Below are 22,172 nucleotides of genomic sequence, written 5' to 3'. Positions count from 1 at the left end.
GTTGGGTCGTCTCGTCAAACAATTTAAGCGGGTTACTTTAAAATTTTATCAATCCATTTAAAGATGGGTTTAGGTGGGCTGACCTGGATAAGCCGGTGATCAACATGGGTTGGCCCGCGGTGGGCTTGAGTTAGCCTGTGGGTTGAGGAAAAAAATTTCCTAAAACTTAAAAACTAAATTGGAAAATTGAATGGGCTCATGGGTGTGGCTTAGTCACCTCTAATGCTTTTGTTTTGTTGTTGTTTTGGTGTAATCTATTTTTAGTCTTTACCCGCTTCTTCCACTATTCCTGAACAAGCAAAGAAAGAATACAACTCTCCTCTCTATAGACAGTCCACCCCTTTCAACTCATTCACCTTTATCTCAACTAACTCAACAATTATCATAATTGTAATTAATATCAAATCATTTAAATCCTTTGGCCTTCATAATTACTATCAAATCATCTAAATCCTTTGTGTTGGTGCAACCTTAGGTCAAGGTTGACCTGGGTGACCCGACTCGAGTTGACCTGACTCGAGGTATATTTTGATGTTTGACAAGAATGGAGAAGTTATATTTTGATGTTTGAAAAGAATAGGAACTTGGGGAATTGTGGGTGCAACCTTTGGTCAAGGTTGATCTGGTTGACCCGACTTGAGTTGACCTGATTCGGGAAAAGTCCAAGTATGGAGACTTGGCACGGAAAAGTCCAAGCAGGGAGCTTGGCACGAGAAAAGTCCAAGCAGGGAGCTTGGCACGGGGAAAAGTCCAAGTATGGAAGCTTGGCATGGGAGGTCGGAGAGGGCTCGGTAGCTCGTTCTCTGAACTGGATGGAGTCGGAGAGGGCTCGGTAGCTCGTTCTCCGGACTAGGTCAGAGAGGGCTCGGTAGCTCGTTCTCTAGACTGGATGGAGTCAGAGAGGGCTCGGTAGCTCGTTCTCCGGACTAGGTCAGAGAGGGCTCGGTAGCTCGTTCTCTGGACCGGACGTGGAAGTCGGAGGGCTCGGTAGCTCGTTCTCCGGACTAAGTCAGAGAGGGCTCGGTAGCTCGTTCTCTAGATCAGGAAGGCTTTAGGTTTAAGGCTGGAAAATTGGATCGGTCTGCTGACCGATCCAGTGAAACACTGGGTTATCTGATCGGTCTATGGACCGATCAGTAACCACACAGAAGCTTTCTGTGGGTTATTTGACCGGTCTGCTGACCGATAAGTTAGAAGGCGAGATGATTCAGACTTGTAGGCTGATCGGTCTGTGGACCGATCCATCTATAGGCTGATCGGTCCACAGACCAATCAGGGATCGCAACCAACTCTCCGTGAGAGTTGGGATCGGTCTGGGGACCAATCAGCATAGGGCCTGATCGGTCCCCCGACCGATCAGATCCATCCTGGACCGATCAGGGTGGAGCCTGATCGGTCCAGGTCTAGCCGTTGAGTCACAACGGCTAGATTTCTTCTTTGTCTTCTTCGCAGGTTCATATAAGAAGGCCACTACAGGGAAGCTGAACTTCTTCTTGGTTCTCGCACTTACTCTTCTTCCTACTTGCGATCTGAGCTTTGTTGAGCTCTCCACTGCTGAATCTTCGTGTGAGCTTCCCTCGGCTGGGTTTCCAATTGATCAGTTGTTGCTGGGTTGGCCTCCGTGAAGTTGCTGCTTCATCAACAGTCGACAAGAAGGCAAGCAAACTAGTGTTTTTACATTCATATTGTTCTTGGCTTCTTGTTGTATTTCTTGTACGCTGATCTTGCTATTGCAAGAGAGATTGTGACGAGGGTTCTCCACCCAGAAGGAGTTTTTATTATCCGGTTCTCCGGGGTCTCATCCACCGACGGATTGATAGGATTCGTTCACCTTACGGACACGCCGAGAAGTAGGAGTATCATCTCTGAACCTCGTTATATCGTCGCGTTTGAGGTTTGATCTTCTCCATTTTCGTTTCTACTCTTTATTTCCGCTGCGCTAACTCAAATTGTAGGAAGAAAAGAGAATTTGGGGTCGGCTATTCACACCCCTCCTCTCTAGCCGCTATCGAAGGTCCTAACAAGTGGTATCAGAGAAAGGTCGCTCTTCGTCGGATTAACACCCGGGGGAGCACGAGCTAGAGAATGGATCAACTTGGAGAAGACGTCACGATTCCACCCTTCTACGATCGCGACGACTTCGCGTTTTGGAAGGTAAGAATGAAGTATTTTCTTATGACTAACCTAGTAAATTGGAATTGTGTACAAGTAGGTTTTATTCCTCCGGTGGATAAAGAAGGAGAACCTCTCGAGAAGAAGAAGTGGACGAAGGAACAAATCCACCAATCCATAATCAACGATGAGGTAACGAAAATCTTTGAATTTTCATTACCTAATGATATCTTGTGTAAGATAGGTAGATACAACAATGCCAAGGAGTTATGGAACAACTTGGCTAAGTTCCATGAGGAGAGCTCCAATTCAAGTCATGAAGAGGAGTCAAGTGAGCCAAGTAGCTCACATCATGGAGGTATGGAATTAGAAGTTGAGGGCTACTCAACATCTAAGGAAGAAGAGGAAGAGAGTTCTTCTTCAAGACTGGAGCAAGAAGAAGAAGCCTCTACCTCCGGAAGGGATGAAGGAGAGAGCTTATATCCATCCTCAATCCTAGGTAACTCAAGCAACTTAATTTCAAGTAAATTACACATAATGTGCCTTGAGTGTAGGGAATATGGGCATTACAAAAGTAAATGTCCAAAGAGGATTAGGAAGACTCCACCGGCACCAAAAGTCAAGGAAGCCGGAGTCCCGATACGCAAGGGCAAGGAGCACGTGGTGTGCTTCCAATGCAAGCAAAGGGGACATTATAGTAGTCAATGTCCAAGGGGGAGGCAACCTCACAAGGAAAAGAGACCAAGCACATCTATGGGGGGAGCTAAGGCAAACCCTAAGGTATCCTTTAAGGCACATTCTTGCAATTCTAATAAGACACATGCTAGTAGCTTTATTGCAATTGTCAATAATGATAAGTATGATAACCATAGAAACCGATACATGTGCTCAGGTGCCAAACATGTTAGCCTAGATAAGGACAATACTAGAAATGTCAACCCTAGAATTAACTCATCTAAGGTTAAGGAATAGCTAGATAGGAATCCCAAAATAACTAGACATATGCCTAGGAATACCTCGAAGAAAAATGGAAAATTAAAGCTTGAGGTATTAAAGAAGGAAAATCAAGTCTTGAGGTCAAGACTTGACACTTTAGAAAAGGCTCTTAAGAATTTAGAGAAGTCAACTCTAGGGTCTAAGGTCAAAAATCAAAGCCCAAGGACATGAGAGGTTTGGGTCACAAACCTAAGTCTCAAGTGGTCAAGCCCGCTTATCATAATGTTCCATTCGATTATGGAACAAGACCTAGGGCTAAGAAGACCATCACCAAGGTCACAAGGGGAGTCACCCCTAGAGTTGATCTTGATGAGTCCCAAATGACCAAGGTTTTAAAGCCTAGGAGGGTCATTAGGAGGGTTGCTAGGGAAGTCATCCCTAGTGAATATTTAGTGAACCCAATGAGCTCAAATAGGTATTGGGTTCCTAGGAGCGTGATTCCTTCACGCTAGATGGTTTAGGGTGTGCCAACCTTAATTGGATAGGTAGTTAACCTACTCATGGCAAAAGGTGGCATTTTAGGAATTTTCAAGGTGTGTTCAAGCCTTGAAAATGAAATTAAAAATTATTCCTAAGGTGATTAGGATGTGTCAACCACATTTGAGGAGTTTTCTAGGATCAATCTAATTGGCACATAGTGATCTAAAAATCTTTAGTATATGATTTTAGGTCTATTACACTTAGGAATATAGAATTTATGGTAAAATGATCAAAATTATCAAAAATGGTAACTAAGGCTAGAATTAGGTATTTTCTATACCTTTATATGTTATTTTCCATACATTGTTTGTCATATGTCATGTCATGACATCATATTTAACTTATTATCATTTGAAATGTCATGATAATACTTAGGTTAATTATATGTCATGCCTTATTTAAGTTTCATACTTTATGCCATGACATCATAACATTGACACTTATTTCCACTTATGATATTATTTTATGCCATGTCATCATCTCTTGCATTTATGATCAATTAAATTGATTTAAGGATAAAAACACAATTTGATATGGAGATCTAATTGTTGTTTAGAAAATGCATGAGAACTTAGCTTAAGATGACCTAAACTCATATCTCACATCAAAATTGACTTGGATGTGTTTGATACACCTTAGATGTGTGTGAGATATTAGGATGATGAGTTAGGATCAAGGTGCATAGTTCTTGTACCTAAATGAGCCTAATTCGAAATTGAGGATCATAGGGAAAACTTGTGTACAAGTCATGTACATTTAGTCCTAAGATTGTGGTCCTAAATTGAATGGTTTAAAATCATTTCAAAATTGATTTGAAAAACTTTGATGAAGCTTTTCTAGTGATAGCATTCATCATTGAGCAAGTTGATACAAAGATAGATTAACCTTGAGCTATTTCAAAGTCTTTCGAACTTTGTATCAAGATTTAAAAATAGAAGTTATTTTCATAGAAAACTATTTTTCCATGATAATATATGTTATGAGGAATGTATCCTCAAAATTTTATAATTTTTGGAATTTTCTGTAATTTTTTAGGTGTTTCTGAATTTCGGGAGAAAAATCAGAAATTCTTATCAGAGAGTTGTGGACCGATAAGAGAAGAGTCTGATCGGTCCAGGGAAGTGTGGATCGGTCACTGGACCGATCCAGGGAAGTGTGGATCGGTCTGGTGACCGATCCAGTGGAGGCCTGATTGGTCTGGTGACCGATCAGAGCGTGTCAAAATGCTGATTTTCGAATGTTGTCTGAAATTTCAGCTATGGAAGTTGGTGTTTTAGATTTCTAAAGGGTTGAAACTCTCCAAGACATTGTTGGTGCAATGGTCAAGGAGGAGTTGACCTTTAGGGGGAGTTTTTACTCGTCAAGATTTCTGAGGATGAGTGATATGGGATTATCACTAAGTTGATTGTTGATTTTAGTATCAAGGGGGAAATTAGGGGTTTCAATGAAAGGTATCAGACTTTCATTAGGAAGAAACTCTTGACCTTGATTCACTCTTTTTGATGTGTGTCAAAAAGGGGGAGAATGTCCAGAGAATGTTCAAGGAAGAACATTGGAGTTTGGGGAGAATGTTCAAGGAAGAACATTGGAGAACTATTGAAAAACCTGAGTTAGGTTATCGGGTTAACCTAACTTGATTATGGTTTTTGTCAAACATCGAAAAGGGGGAGATTGTTGGTGCAACCTTAGGTCAAGGTTGACCTGGGTGACCCGACTCGAGTTGACCTGACTCGAGGTATATTTTGATGTTTGACAAGAATGGAGAAGTTATATTTTGATGTTTGACAAGAATAGGAACTTGGGAGATTGTGGGTGCAACCTTTGGTCAAGGTTGATCTGGTTGACCCGACTTGAGTTGACCTGATTCGGGAAAAGTCCAAGTATGGAGACTTGGCACGGAAAAGTCCAAGCAGGGAGCTTGGTACGGGAAAAGTCCAAGTATGGAGACTTGGCACGGAAAAGTCCAAGCAGGGAGCTTGGCACGGGAAAAGTCCAAGCAGGGAGCTTGGCACGGGGAAAAGTCTAAGTATGGAAGCTTGGCATGGGAGGTCGGAGAGGGCTCGGTAGCTCGTTCTTTGAACTGGATGGAGTCGGAGAGGGCTCGGTAGCTGGTTCTCCGGACTAGGTCAGAGAGGGCTCGGTAGCTCGTTCTCCGGACTAGGTCGGAGAGGGCTCGGTAGCTCGTTCTCTGGACTAGGTCAGAGAGGGCTCGGTAGCTCGTTCTCTGGACCGGACGTGGAAGTCGGAGAAGGTTCGGTAGCTCGTTCTCCGGACTAGGTCAGAGAGGGATCGGTAGCTCGTTCTCTAGATCAGGAAGGCTTTAGGTTTAAGGTTGGAAAATTGGATCGGTCTGCTGACCGATCCAGTGAAACACTGGGGTATCTGATCGGTCTGTGGACCGATCAGTAACCACACAGAAGCTTTCTGTGGGTTATCTGATCGGTTTGCTGACCGATTAGTTAGAAGGCGAGATGATTCAGACTTATAGGTTGATCGGTCTGTGGACCGATCCACCTATAGGCTGATCGGTCCACAGACCGATCAGGGATCGCAACCAACTCTCTGTGAGAGTTGGGATCGGTCTGAGGACCGATCAGGGTAGGGCCTGATCGGTCCCCCGACCGATCAGATCCATCCTGGACCGATCAGGGTGGAGCCTGATCGGTCCAGGTCTAGTCGTTGAGTCACAACGGCTAGATTTCTTCTTTGTCTTCTTCGTAGGTTCATATAAGAAGGCCACTACAGGGAAGCTGAACTTCTTCTTGGTTCTCGCACTTACTCTTCTTCCTACTTGCGATCTGAGCTTTGTTGAGCTCTCCACTGCTGAAGCTTCGTGTGAGCTTCCCTCGGCTGGGTTTCCAACTGATCAGTTGTTGCTGGGTTGGCCTCCGTGAAGTTGCTGCTTCATCAACAGTCGACAAGAAGGCAAGCAAACTAGTGTTTTTACATTCATATTGTTCTTGGCTTCTTGCTGTATTTCTTGTACGCTGATCTTGCTGTTGCAAGAGAGATTGTGGCGAGGTTTCTCCACCCAGAAGGAGTTTTTATTAGCCGGTTCTCCGGGGTCTCATCCACCGACGGATTGATAGGATTCGTCCACCTTACGGACACGCCGAGGAGTAGGAGTATCATCTCCGAACCTCGTTATATCGTCGCGTTTGAGGTTTGATCTTCTCCATTTTCGTTTCTACTCTTTATTTCCGCTGCGCTAACTCAAATTGTAGGAAGAAACGAGAATTTGGGGTCAGCTATTCACACCCCCCCTCTCTAGCCGCTATCCGAATGTCCTAACACTTTGGCCTTCGTGTTCAACAATATTTACCAAACTTTTATTAACTACAATTCAATTATAATATAGTCCACCCCACGTATACCTTTCCTTGGTTTTTATTGGTTTGGTACCTAAATTATATATAAAATATTTTACTTAGATGATTAAATCTTTATGGGAGAATTGAAATTCATTTCAAATTCTAAATATATTTTCATTAAATCTTCTATTTTCCCCCCTCCCAATATGTTATAGAACAAAAATAAAAACTAGATGCAATCCCTTTTCTTGTCTATGCAAAAAATGTATAGGTAAATTAGTTTTCCAAAGAGTAAGTGTTTCCATTTTACTAAATTAAATGCAATATTTTTTAATCCACCTACAGTAAAAGAATAAATGAACTCGACAACCTCCAATGAAAACACCAGTGTAGAAGCTACATCTAAATTTTAAACTTTTTTGATATGTAATTGGCTCGTTTAACCTAAACTTAAAAATTGTAATCTTTTCTATATATTTTTTATTTTTTATGGATTCGTGGGTTGACCCACCTAACCCGTAATCCACCTTAAATTGAGTTGAGAATTTACCAACCCGCCAAAATGACTGATCAACTCACCCCTCCTCGATAAATAGTCAACCCGTCTGACAGCTCTAGTTCGGGCATTGGAATTGCTCAATGTTGTTATCTACCATAGCAAGAATTTTTGAACCCAACATTACTTAGTAAACCATTCTTCTTAACATGTTTATTACATTTGTTATTTATTTTTGACCTAGAATTGCTGGCAATAGAAGCCCTAGTAATGATACGGAAGACGATGTGGCATTGGCGGATCAGGGTGTAGAAAAACTTACCAATTTTCAAATTACTATGTTTTTTAATTTTACACTTGCGTTCTTGTAATCTGTTTCGGATGACATTCAAATCATGCGATTGAATAATGCATGGCTAAATCATTTCTCTAATGGTTGTAATAGTTGGGTATGGTAATTTTATTTTTATAGAAATCATGTGTGATCTTGCTCGAGAACGTCGATGTGTGATTCACTGGTGAGTTGGCTCTGTTGCCAACTTAATTGCCAATCGCCAAACAACAATGAGAATGATGACGTGGTTGGGAGCTTGGACAAAGATAAATAAGAAGAGGGTTAGAATGATGATCAGGGGGTTCCCCAATGCAATCACTCCGATGCTCAAATTAGAGGACGAAGAAAATGAGTATTAGGGTTTTGATATATGTAGGTGTGCATATATACCTAGACATCAAAAAAGATTATCTTTTATAAAGAGACCATAAACTCTTTCTTTCTATTCCTTTTTCCATGTTGTTATTATTTAATTTCTTAAATAATGTGAGACTTATTATACCGCTGCTTTTATTCCGAAATAATCCGAGATTTGCACAATGATTATCATTTTTTCAAAATAATCTGAGATTTGTGCAATAATGTATTCTTTTCCTGAAATGGTCCTGCGTCTTGTGATGCTAAGAGACCAAGAAGCCAAGGAGACAGTGGCCCAAGAGTCGAGAGTCGGGAGGCTAAGGAGCCAGGAGGCTCGAAAGGGCAAGAGGCTAAAGAGTCAGGAAGCTCAAGAGTTGGGAGTCGGGAGGCTAAGGAGCCGGGAGGCCTGAGAGGTCAAGAGGCTAAGGAGTCGAGAGGCCTGAGACTTTTGTCTGTTTGAATCACCTCAGCAGTTTTCACCAATCTTCTCTTTCCATGTGATGCCTACTAACCATTCCTCAGATCATAAGTCTCCCCTTCAAGTCTAGTGAAAGAAAGTGAGAGTTCGACTGACTGGACTATTGTGTAATCGGAATGATCCCGTCTATCTCGACTGCTTAAGTCATATGACATATCCATTGCATATTTATGAAGAGATTACACATTAAATCCCAGCATGCCTCAGTCATCATGTCATTAAATATAGTCACTCCTTTTGAGCACTCTACTTGCATCATCTATCTTGATTCCTGAGCCCAGAATGTACCAGTAAGCCTATGAGATTGTATCACATTAATGTGATGGGACTCATAGCAGGGGAGACTAGGTGTCTTTTAACAGGTAATGATTACTCTTTAAGTTTTTATGTCTCATGTGCTTGATCCTAAGGTGGAAAATCTGTCCCGCCCTTGTGACAATAGAGATCCAACGATCCTTATTAAATGGGTCAAGCTATATTAGGTTAGATAAGAACATTTTGTATGCATATATTGCTTTTTCAATCATCGTTTCTTTGTCTCCTTCGTCTCCTTTGTTTTTAAGTTTTCCTCTCCACCTAGTAAGTTGTTTTAGTATATTTTTTATGATTCTTTCTTTCATTAGTCCCTTGGTAGAATATTCCATGGCTAGAGAATCTTCTTCCATTCTCTGGTATAGATCTACTACTTTAAATTTCACTAATGCATCCCTAGATCGATTGAGGACGACTTATGGAGTTCTGACCGATCATCTTTTGAGACTTCCAAATGGCAACGATTGGCTAGACCATCCTCTCCAGACTTTGTAATATTCTTTCGAAGTCACATGCCGAGCGGGCTACAATTCCCTATCCCTATTTTCTATATTACAGTGTTATGATACTTTCGCATCCCGTTGTCACAACTTGGCCCCAATTCTTTTTGTATTTTGACTGGGATAGTGATTCTTTTTCGCTTGTACCGTATTCCACTTTCTCCTCGCTTCTTTCATTTATTCTTTTACCTTAAGAAGATAGAGGATGAGGTCTTCTTCTCTTCCCATTCTAGGATTAATTTATCCGTTAATTTATCGAAACTAGAACTCGATAAGCTAAGAAGGACAACCACTCGACTTTGAACAATGTCTTTATTTATCTTCACTGTAAATATTTGCAATCAGATGCCTTGTAGATCTTTCTCTAATTGCTTATACTGTCTCAATGAATTATTTGGTGAAGATCTTTCATTCCACCCCCATCTCCCCCTCTGTCTAGACCCGATCATGATTGAGAATTGTCTTTTCAATGGTCCTAGAACGTCGACTACTTTTAACCTTAATCGTCTAAGACAATTACGATTCATGGTTCGATTTATGATTCACGACGATTCCACCCCCATCTCTTGCATGCAAGTCTCTTTCCTGCGTCCAACATTGATGCTGGTCTTTAAATACCAACACCAACGCTAGTTTGAAACCAGCATCAGCGAACACTACATGGGTATTGGTCTTTAAAGACTAAAACCAACGATGATTTCAAACGAGCACCAACCAACAACCAACACCATATTGGTGTTGATTTTTGAAGACCAGCACCAACACTAGCTGGTCTTTCAAGACCAACACCAGTGCTAGTGCTGATCTTGAAGATCAACACCTTGCACTAGTTGGTCTTTCAAGATCAACACTAGTGCTAGTTTGAAATTAGCACCAGCTTGTTTAAAGACCAGCACCAACGTGGTGCTGATTAGTGTTGATTTCAAACCAATGTTGGTGCTAGCTGGTGCTAGTTTCGAGTCAGCGTTGGTGCTGCTATTTAAAGACCAACACCAGTTGGTGTTGGTTTCATACCAACGCTAGTGTTGGTCTTGAAAAATCAACAGTTGGGCTGGTCTTGAAAGATTAGCACCAGCTGGTGTTGGTCTTCAAGACCAGCACCGAAGTGTTGGAACCAACATTAGTGTTGATCTTTAAAGACCGACACCAATATGGTGCTGGATTCAAACCAACACTAGTACTTGACTTTAAAGATCAGCACTAACACTATATAAAACTAATAAATTTTAAGTAGAATATCTCAATGAATTATTTGGTGAAGATCTTTCATTCCACCCCCATCTCCCCCTCTGTCTAGACCCGATCATGATTGAGAATTGTCTCTTCAATGGTCCTAGAACGTCGACTACTTTTAACCTTAATCGTCTAAGACAATTACGATTCATGGTTCGATTTATGATTCACAACGATTCCACCCCCATCTCTTGCATGCAAGTCTCTTTCTTGCATCCAGCATTGATGCTGGTCTTTAAATACCAGCACCAACGCTAGTTTGAAACTAGCATCAGTGAACACTACGTTGGTATTGGTTTTTAAAGACTAAAACCAACGCTAATTTCAAACCAGCACCAGCCAACAACCAACACCATATTGGTGCTGATCTTTGAAGACCAGCACCAACACTAGCTGGTCTTTCAAGACCAGCACCAGTGCTAGTGTTGATCTTGAAGATCAACACCTTGCACTAGTTGGTCTTTCAAGATCAACACTAGTGCTAGTTTGAAATTAGCACCAGCTTGTTTAAAGACCAGCACCAACGTGGTGCTGATTAGTGCTGATTTCAAACCAATGTTGGTGCTAGCTGGTGCTAGTTTCGAGTCAGCGTTGGTGTTGCTGTTTAAAGACCAACACCGGTTGGTGTTGGTTTCATACTAACGCTAGTGTTGGTCTTGAAAAATCAACAGTTGGGCTGATCTTGAAAGATTAGCACCAGCTGATGTTGGTCTTCAAGACCAGCACCAAGGTGTTGGAACCAATGTTGGTGTTGATCTTTAAAGACCGACACCAATATGGTATTGGCTTCAAACCAACACTGGTACTTGTCTTTAAAGATTAGCACGAACACTATATAAAACTAATAAATTTTAAGTAGAATATCTCAAATCAAATAATTTAAGACAATTAAATTATGAATTAGCTTAATAGAAAGATATAATAGTTCCACATCCAAAAAGCACTGATAGATTTAGGGATGTAATCGAGTTGAGTTGAGTTGAACTTTTGAATATTTGAGTTTGACTCATTTATAATCGAGTTGAGCTCGAGCTTTATTTAACGAATATATTCATGGCTTACGAGCTTATTCGAGCTTTTATCGAGTCTAAACGAGCATAATAAATATAAATTATAATTTAAATATTCATTTAAAAAATTATATATTTAAAGAAAATTATAATATTGAAATTTATAATTTTATTCTAATAAATAAATTTAATATATTTATCTATATGTTTCAGAGTGTAAAATCTATAAATTCAATATCAAAATTATTATTTTTGTATTTAAAAGTTGATTAATGAGTTTAATGAACATATTTACGAGCTAACTGAGCTTGATTTATTTATCTTAACGAGTCTCATTAAACGAGCTCAAATGAACTTTTATCATATCGAATTTTAAATAGTTCGTGAGAGGCTTAGCTCATTTATACTCTTAGATAGATTAAAATTTTAATTTAAATAGATAAGTGGAATAATTACATATCAAAAAATTCAAAGTAAATAGGTTAAACAGTTTATTTAAATAGAAAAATAAAATACATTAATTAATCTTGAACGACACAATTATATTACTTAAATATTACAAATATATTAAGTAAAAAATAAAAAACAGCCGAACCGGCAATTAATTGGCCCTTGAACCGTAACCGGCCCGGCTGGTCCGGGCTGGTTACAGTTCGGAGCTCAGGCACTCCATCCACCTCTTGGAAGCTGAGACTGGCAAGGTCAACGTTTTCTTTGTGGAAATGGAGTTCAGTCAAATTGATAGAGAAAAAATAAGCAACATTACAAGTTCTTGGGCATCCAGAACACTCAAAAAAGGTAGGAAGTAAAGGAGAAGAGAACCAACACCACATTTGCTTAATATGCTCAAGTCCATAAAGATTTCATTTTTAACAATTCTTCTTATCTGCAGTTTAAGTTCTATGAACACATTATGAGCAGATTATTATTATTTATTATGCTCAAAACAAAACAACTTAGAATTGTAGCTCTCTGATGTTACATCGTGAAAGGAAGACAAGGATAAAGAAATAGGAGTTGCTCCATGACAAGTGACTACGACCCTTTTGCTACTCCCTTTTTTCTTCTCCATCTTCATCGTCTTCTGGGGTTGTAGTCTCTTTGTTATCTGATGACACAGAGAAACTCCAACTGTCCTTGTAAGGGTATGGTTCTGTTTTAATCAAGGATTTGTTAGCCTCATTGACGAAGTCCTCACCACCATCATCCGAATAGGCATATCTGATAGAAAATGCAAAGGAAGTAATTAAGATCTTGTCAAGAACAATGATCATATGGATTGATACGAGCGAAGAGGATTTACCTCAAGGAGTTCTGAGAAGGTGCCAAGAGACAACAGATGACACACAGCACAGAGAAGGAGAGGACCTGCCAAAAAGCCGGAATCATCCATGCACTCTGCCACTTCTCACCATATGCATCTGTTGCCTTGAAATACAACTGCATCATCATAATTTTATCTTAGTAACTAAATGATACGTAGTCCTTCATTGTATGAATACTAATGCTGAAATTATCTATTGTAGGATAGATAGTAGGTAGGTAGAGTATTTGTGTATTGTTTCATGGATCATCATAGTCAATTTTAGGTTCAGAGAAACACAATATTTACCTCAAAGGCTATCCAAGTAATTGATACGATAACGGTCACGATCAAGGCATTAGTGAATTTCCGGTAGATGTCTAGCTTCCCAGTAAATCTTCTTGCCTGTAAACAATAAAAAGCCTAGACCAATTGATACTTGAACACTTTGAGGAGTAGTATTGAAATGAATACCTGAAGTCTTTTCGAAGTTTTTGACAGAGAAATAAATATCCAGATGATAAACATAGCATCTAATATTGCCACAGGCAGAGCCAAGATTAAAATTGGCTCCAAGAAACATTGCTAATGGTCCCGACATTCTCCACCAATTCGAAGATCTCTGATGCTAGGAAGAATGCTCCACCGAGCAAGGCCACCTTAGAAGTAAAACCACCAAGAGTAGGCCTAACAATACCATATCCCATGGAAACGATTAGTATTAGCAGACGTGAAACTGTTTGTTTTACAGCACCAAAAGTTACTGCCCAGAAGGTGATCCCCTTCGTTCGGATGCCAGTTTCGTTGAATTCAGCATACTCGGAGTACCATAAGGCCATTTCGATCATTCCTAAGGCGATAACAAGTGTTATACAGTTCTGCAGTGGCATGACCTCTGTCCAGAACCTTGCACACTGGGAAAACCAATACACTGCAAGTATCAAAAAGGCAAGAGACATGAACCCATAAAATTTGATGAGAGGTTCCATCCTTCCAGGTAGATATCCAGTAGGGTTCTTCCATATAGTCTTCCCATCAACTTCAAGCCCATCAAGTGCTGGATCACAGTAAATGAAATACAGACTGTACATCCCGGTCTTCGTGACATGTAATGTTTTGGATAATAATGTAGTCTCTAGATCATCTACTTTGAAGGATAAAGAAAGTACTTGTGGCCAATCAGGGTTATTATTAGATCGGCGATAGATGATTGTTCCTTCAGTACAAGAGCCTAGCTTTGCTAGATCAGCTGTGCAACATATGTCCCGTTGACCTCCATAAGCTGAACCACCAATTTTCTCACGATCCTCCACATCAAAGACAATTGCACTGACAGATAAGGAAGTTCTAGTTCCAAAAGTTTTTGCCTTGGCAGCAGCTTCCATTGATCTTCTGAATTTGATATTTTCAAAACTGTGTTTTAGGAAGAAATATCAAGATTCGAACTGAGAAAATGAGTTGTAGTAAAGTTTATACACATGAATACAATGATCACCAATCCCTTAATGGTTACAGCAATTAGATTTGCCCATCTCTCTCTTATCGTTTCCTTCTTGGCTTGCAGAAGAAACAAAGTTGCAAGAAAAGTTCATCAGTTTAGGTATTGAAATTGGAAGTGATGACACCAACCAGTAACAAGTAACACAAACTTTTTTCGTTTAAATGTTAATTCATTGGAAAGATTGGTGTTATAAACCCTAAAGTTATAGAGTTTAACTCAGTTGAATCATCTGAAACTTTCATTTTAAATAATCGATTGCATTAGGCTGTCAAAAAACACAAAGTGAAGAGGCTCTGAAACTCAAAGAACCAAACTTGCGCTCAATCGAATAGTCCATGAAAAACCATACTTTAAACACAATCACAAATTAGAAAAATACAAGCAAAGACGCCATTTTTTATCCCTGAGAAGCAGGAAATCACAAGGATAAGAACAAATGGGGGAAAATGAAGAGGCCCATTGGATTGCCAAGCGCAGAATCGAAGAGGGAAGAGAAGAACAAATTACCGGATGAAGGAGTTCATCGGAGCGGAAGCGTTGGCGGAGGAAGCAGGACCGTAGAGCCCCTCGCTTCCGCCGTGAAGGATAAAGGCATTGCCTTCGGCCGCGAACCTCCGGCCTCCATACTCATGGATCGACCCCTCAACTCTGCGGCAGCTGAAGAAGACGCCGGCGGAGGGTAACAGGAATAGAACCAAAAGGAGACCTCCACACGCCATGGGAGAACCTCCGAGACTGAGAGGCAGCATCTGCCTCCGCGACGAGCCAAACTGAGCGGGGGGAACGCGAGGACTAGGGAGTGGGATTCAGGTTGACTAATCGAGCGCGGGGATTGGCGGCGTCGAAGTGCGTGCTCCTGCTTGGCGAACCGCGAGGGACATTAAAGAAAGGGAACTACGAGGATAAGAGACGCGCAGAGAGCGCGGGCGACGACTCCACGTCACGTGCTGAACACGCTTTCCTCTTCATTCTTCCAATTCAACGATGAGGCTCAGTTGTTTCATAGTTCCTCCTATTAGTCGGTTACTGAATATTCCAACATGCCCGTTGAAATTTCAAGGAAGGCTCACTTCCACCTTTTAAGGAATTAAACATTAAATAGAGGCAAAAGTAAAAAAAAAAGGCGCCTCGGTTTTTTCCCAAGGAACCCACTTTCCTTTTTTTTAATAAAAGACACCCTTATAAAATATTTTGGTTATAGTTTTCCTGTGACGAACAGGACGTTGCAGTATTTGTGATATTTTTACCTGAGACGTATTTTATTTGGCAATTTCTTAGATGTAAAATATCATTGGATTAGTTATTTTTTATTGGTATTCGAAACACGTGATATTATGATAGGATAATGTTTTATAATTTAATGAATCTCCTATTTATTTGATGGAGTGGTTAAAAAATTATCTATTATTAAACTCTTCATAATTTATCAATGGATATAATCTTTTTTGTATGAATAGTTTATCTTTATGGGTTTGGATGTTCTTATTTGGACATTGGGAGGGTCAATAGTGAACGTGAGAGAGATAAATTTATTAAACTTTAGAACGTGTCTCTTACATATGACAAAAATCATTTACAAATGAATTTATACTGAACTTTTTAACAAACTTCTCAATATACTTTAACAAACAATCATTAAGAAATTCATCTTTCATCTTATTACGAAGTGTAGTCTTGACTATATTCATAACAGAAAATTATCGCTTTGTGGTAACCGTAAAAACTAGAAGTACGAGAATAAGTGTTATGACTCTAAACACAAGTGGATAGATTTTTGATTTTCTAGTTTTCACCAACCATTAGCATAAATCAGAAATAGTTGTCATTGTTCTTAAATCAGGAAGTTGTCGCATATGATCAAAATGCTCAAATTGAATTCTTAATTGTAGCATCTCATGTTTTGCAAAATCTTTGGGTAAAACTTTTGTACCAATCTGTAAATATCATCAATTTTGAATGAAATGTGCATCTCCCTTGGATCTAATACCGAGCTAAGAATAATCAACTTCATTGTGTTGTCGTTGAATTTGCTATTCAATTATTGCAATTTAGAATCTGTCACTACATTAAAAATATTAACTCTATAATGATGATTTACTGTAATTTCATCTTATTGATGGCGAGCCCTTCCTCTTCTTGCAATATATTAGACATTGAAATCCAATATAAGTATATTAACTGCTTGACAGAAATATTTCACATTCACAACCAATTCATTCCATCCATCATCTCAATTTTTGAACGAGCAACGTAGTAGATATGAAACAAGATGTATTGCATTCAAAATATCTTGAGACCAAACTAAAAACAAATTAAAAAAAAGTGTAACGACCCAATTTTTCCTATTTCGAGGTTTAAAAGTCCATAAAAATATTTGGAAATACTTTTAAAATATTCTAGAGATTTTTAAAGTATTTTTGCGTAATTTTTGGAGGACGTTTAGTATTTTTACGAAACAAAGGAAGTTTAGGCAAAAATCGTTGGAAGCGAGGTTCGAACCCACGACCTCTGGTCGGACGGACCCAAGCCAAAACCAACTTGACCAACTGAGCTAGGAGATTTTTGTTAACTCTATGTAGAAAAAATTAAGGATATAGTATAGTTTGGAATAAAACCCTAGTTATTAAAGGACCTAGTTCTTTTCCTTCCCGAGCCGAAAACCCTGCCTTCTCCTTGATCTCGACTCCGCGCGGCGCTCCTGCTCGGGCAACAACGAAGAAGAAGTCAGGCGTGGTCTCCGGCGCCGACGAAGTTTCTCCCGACCATCCTTCATCCGCGGGTGGTTGTCGCGACAGAGGAGAATTCGGGAGCACGAAGGAATCGCCGGGAAAAGTTAGCTACCCGAACCCTAGAAGCTTTCTTCCTCTCCTTTCCGGTTGTAAGTGCAAGAAACCCTAAGTAAGTACTACTCACCTGTGGTAGGAGTAGCTTCAACCTTGTTTTCTTCTTGAATCCGAACCATGCTATGAAGATTTTGGCTTTTCGGTGTTCTGCCGTGGGCTTCACAGAGATTCCAAGAACTAGTTTTTGTTTGATTGAGCATGTAGTATTGTTTGTGCCGAATCTAAGCTTGCAGGAGATCAAGTTTTTGTTTCTCCTTGTTCTTGCTGAACCTGTCGTGGACTTTAGGAAGGAAAAAGGGTGTAGTGGATTTAACCTTGATTAATGATGCCTTTGTTTCCTACCATTGGGTTGCAACTGGATCGTGTAGCTTGACAGTATGTCGAATTTGCATCAGATGGATTTTCATTGGGTTTCATTTTAGTTTCCAACCATCTATGCTAGTTCCTAGATTAGTTCTTGCAAGCATTAGTATACAGTCTGAGCTCTATATTCTGTTATAGTTTCCTTCCTTGCTTTCAGGTCATGTTGTACAGAATCAAAGTTGATTAGGGATTTAGTTTTTGGACAGCATGTTTAAGAAGCTTAAAGTTGTATTCTTTTGCTCTATTTACAGCATGTTTAGAAAGCTTAAAGTCGCATTCTTTTGCTACCCTATCCAGCATGTTTAGAAAGTCCAAAATTAGCTTCCTTTTGCTTTATTTTGTAGCATGATCAGTAAGATTAGATTAGCTTTCTTTGCTATTATCACAGCATGTTTTAAAAGGTCAAACTAGTTCTTTCTTTTGTCCTATTCTATAGCGTGATTAGTAAGTTCAGATGTGCTTTCTTTTCCTTTATTTACAGCATGTTAGAAGTTCAGATTTTGCTTTTCTTTTGCCTTGTTTGATAACATGCTTAGAGAGAGTTTAGATTGGTTTCCCTTGTGTTGTTTTATATAGCATGTTTAGTTAATTGTAATCCTATACTTGTTAGGTATATCTAAATGATTCCAACAAACTCTAGTAAAAGATTATGAGGAAAATAAAAGAGTAAAGAAAAGACTATAGACTAGCTAAAAAGAGATAACTAGTAAATTAAAGTAAGAGGCTAGTACCCGACTTCCAAGGTTGTCATTAAATAAATCCAGGTGACCAATTCCAAGGTCTTGACCCTGGTAAGACCAAGGTCTTTACCTCATAGGACTAGAGGCTCGCTACCTTAGTCACTATTAGAGAGCGCGCAAAACAAAGATGGTACTAAGCCTGGGCCTAAAGAAAAGAAAACCAGAGAAGAAAAGAAAAGAAGAACAAGAAGAAGAAAGTGAAAGAGAAATTAAAAGATTAATTTCTAGTATAAGGATATAAGAAAATGAAACAAGTTTATGCTTAGAATCAATAAAAGTTTAGTTCTTTAATTCTAAACTTACAGTAGTTGTTTCATTACTTTCCTGTCAGTTAGTGAGCATGTTTAGTATTCAGTTTTATTCCTGTATATCATGAGTACATGCAGCTTTGCTTTAGCATTGCAGTTTCCGTATTATTGCATTACTTTTATGCACTTCGAAGTTTTTGTGAGATAGATTAGTACTTACTAAGCTTTTTCGCTTATAGTTTTGTTTTCTTTCCTTCTACTGCAGATAAAGGAAAAGCTAAGATATGAAAGGGAGGCGACAGGATGGTGGTGGTGATGAAGGTGTGTGATGACTGCGACTATGGAGAGATCCAGAGAGTGTTATCAAACCTGCAGGACCTATTTGATTAGAGTTTATGCTTTAGTTCTTTTCTTTAACACTGTTATGAAGTTTGTGAGATTGTAGTTGAGTTTATTTCCGCATATGCATTTAGTCACTTTAATTATTTGTGGAGTGATATAGTTGGTTGTTTTACTGTTATTTTTATAATTGCGTGGTTGTGAAAAATGAGTTCCAGCTGCCTGTGGTTGCGTATATATCTTATGTACTATGGATTTGGTCACCGGTACAGGGGAGACTCTGCCGAAATTTTTCGGTAGGAATTCCTCTGAACCGTGACAAATCTAAGTACTTACTAATAATAGCGTCAGTGACACTAGTAAGTAGAGTAGTAGTTAGGTAACGGTCGCCCTTAGAGAATAGTAGTAAGAAGGGTGGGTTGTTACAGTTGGTATCAGAGGAGTGTTCCATTCTCCAGCATCACACACACATCAGCATCATCCTTGCCGTCTCCAAGTAAGAAAGTATTTAAATCCCTTCTTTATTCTGCTTTTCTTTATTATTAACTGCAGTATAGAGTATTTTCCTTTTTGAGTACTAAAGTAAGATAAAAGATTTAGTTTTCCCTTTTCTTTATTCATATTTAAGTATGATTAGAAGGGTTAAAGTAAGATATCAAGCCTTTACCTTGCATAATTAGATGGCAAGAAGAGGACGTCCCCGTGCTACTCACACTGAGGAACCAGCTCAAGGGAACGAAGTGCCTAGGACAACTGAGCCCAACATTTATGAAGTGGTTGCTCAGCTCCAGAGACAAGTAGCAGAGCAGCAGCAAGTGATTGCCAATCTGATGGCAAACCAGCAAGCAGTTCCTCCCTCAGCTGTCACTGCAGAGAATCCAGTGGTAAATGAGACTCCACCAGCTGCCCTGGGAGCCGTCACAGCACCTCAGAGACCAGAAGCTTACCTTATACAGTGGCTAAAGCTGAAACCAGAGAGCTTCTCAGGCACGACTGAGCCCTGGGATGCCCAGGCTTGGTTTAAAACACTGGAGAGCACTATGGAGCTTCTTGATTGGCCAGAAGTCGAGAAGGTCAAGTGCGCCTCTTTCTGCCTGTCTGGAGATGCTCGTATGTGGTGGGAGAGGATAAAGACCTAGAGAGCGGCTGATCAGATGAGCTGGGCTGATTTTCAGTCAGAGTTTTATGAAGAATTCTTCCACCTGCAGATCACCAACAAGCACTACGAGGAGTTTATAGAGTTCAAGCAAGGTGACCTGTCAGTGGAGGAAGCAGCCAAGAAGTTCAACAGACTAGCTCGTCTCTGCCCAAAGCTAGTAAGTACAGAGAAGGAGCGAGTCAGGCTGATGCTCAGAATGCTGAGACCCAGATAGCACTGAATGTGAGCAGTGGAGCTCATCGGCCCCAGACTGGTGAAGAGTTGATTAGTAGAGCATTAATTGCTGATCACTACCTGAACAACATCAAGGCACAACGAGCGCAACATAAGCTAGTGAAGACATAGTACAAGATAGCAGGAAGCCAGAAATCATAGTCAAGTAAACAGAACTAGAAAGGCAAAGGTAAAAGGAAGCAGTGGAACACAGGAGGTAGCCAGAAGGGAGGACCAGCGAACAAGCAGACTAAGTTTCCTCCCTGTCCCAAATGTGGGAGAACACATCTAGGAGCCTGTCTTTTGGGTAAGACTGGATGTTACTCCTGTGGTCAGGAAGGACACATGGCTAAAGAGTGTCCTAACAAATTCAAAGCACCTCGGCCATAGCCATTGCAATATGGAGGCCAGCCTGCACAGTTGCACCACATGGAAGCAGCATTGGAGGGACCCTATATCAGTCAAGGAAGGTTAGAAGCCCCACCAGTTCCAGCCTTTGATGGTGCCAGAGTATTCTCCCTCACCGAAGAAGAAGCTGCTAGTGCCTCCACGGTCGTAACAGGTCAAGTAGTTATTTTCCAGCACATAGCTACTGTACTATTTGACACTGGTGCGACCCATTCTTTTGTATCGATACCTTTTGCCAGTAGTTTACAGGTGCCTACAGAGAGTACGAACTCCAAGTTCCTGACGACCCTACCTTCTGGGGAAGTCATGGAATCCAATCAGTGGCTCCGAGCCGTACTGGTCAGAATTGCAGACCGAGAGCTATATGTAAATCTGATAGTTCTCGCCATGCAGGATTTCGATATTATTTTTTGTATGGATTTCCTCAGCAAATACAGTGCTTCGGTGGACTGCCGCAGAAGGAAGGTGATTTTTAGTCCAGAAGGTGAACCAACTTTTGAGTTCACAGGAGTGCCAAGGAAGAAGACCCAGAAACTTCTCTCATCTCTAGCAGCTCACCAGATGTTAGCTAAAGGGTGTGCAGGTTTTCTTTCATACATAGTAAAGGCAGAAGAACAGAAAGGACTCAAGCAGGAGGAGGTTCGGGTAGTATGCGAGTATCCAGAAGTATTTCCAGAAGAACTACCTGGACTACCTCCCAACATAGAGGTGGAATTTGAGATTGAATTGGTTCCTGGAACCGGTCCAATTTCAAAAGCTCCGTATCGCATGTATCCAGCAGAGCTGAAGGAGTTACAAGAGCAACTACAGGAGTTACTTAACAAAGGCTTCATTCGCCCCAGTCACTCACCTTGGGGAGCTCCTGTGTTGTTTGTCAAGAAGAAAGATGGATCAATGCGGATATGCATAGACTACAGAGCTTTGAATCAAGTGACAATCAAGAACAAGTATCCCCTTCCCAGGATCGATGACTTATTTGATCAGTTAAGAGGAGCAACAGTGTTCTCAAAGATAGACCTGCGCTCTGGGTACCATCAGCTGAAGGTGAAAGAAAGAGATATACCCAGAACGGCATTCAGGACCAGATATGGACACTACGAGTTTGTGGTCATGCCTTTTGGAGTGACTAATGCACCTGCAGTCTTCAAAGACTTAATGAACAGAGTGTTCAGAGAATATCTTGATAAATTTGTCATCGTATTCATCGACGACATTCTGGTCTATTCGATGACCCCAGAGGAGCATGACACGCACTTGAGGATGGTACTGCAGACTCTGCAGCAAAAGCAGTTTTATGCTAAATTCTCAAAGTGCGAGTTCTGGTTAAATCAGGTGGCGTTTTTAGGTCACATTATTTCTAAAGAAGGTATTCAAGTAGATCCAGCCAAGGTGGAAGCGGTCAACAACTAGAGTAGACCCAAGAACGTCAGAGAGAT

General features: G+C 40.3%; 1 pseudogene; it reads right to left on the bottom strand.

The window, feature by feature from the left end:
* Positions 1–12,517: 12,517 nt before the first annotated feature.
* LOC121970291 lies at positions 12,518–15,359 on the bottom strand (annotated as a pseudogene).
* Between the last annotated feature and the right edge of the window lie 6,813 nt (positions 15,360–22,172).

This window comes from Zingiber officinale, chromosome 4A (assembly GCF_018446385.1).
Source record: "Zingiber officinale cultivar Zhangliang chromosome 4A, Zo_v1.1, whole genome shotgun sequence".
NCBI lineage: Eukaryota > Viridiplantae > Streptophyta > Magnoliopsida > Zingiberales > Zingiberaceae > Zingiber > Zingiber officinale.
Note: the sequence above shows the minus strand (reverse complement) of the source record. Positions and strands in the feature narration are given on the sequence as shown.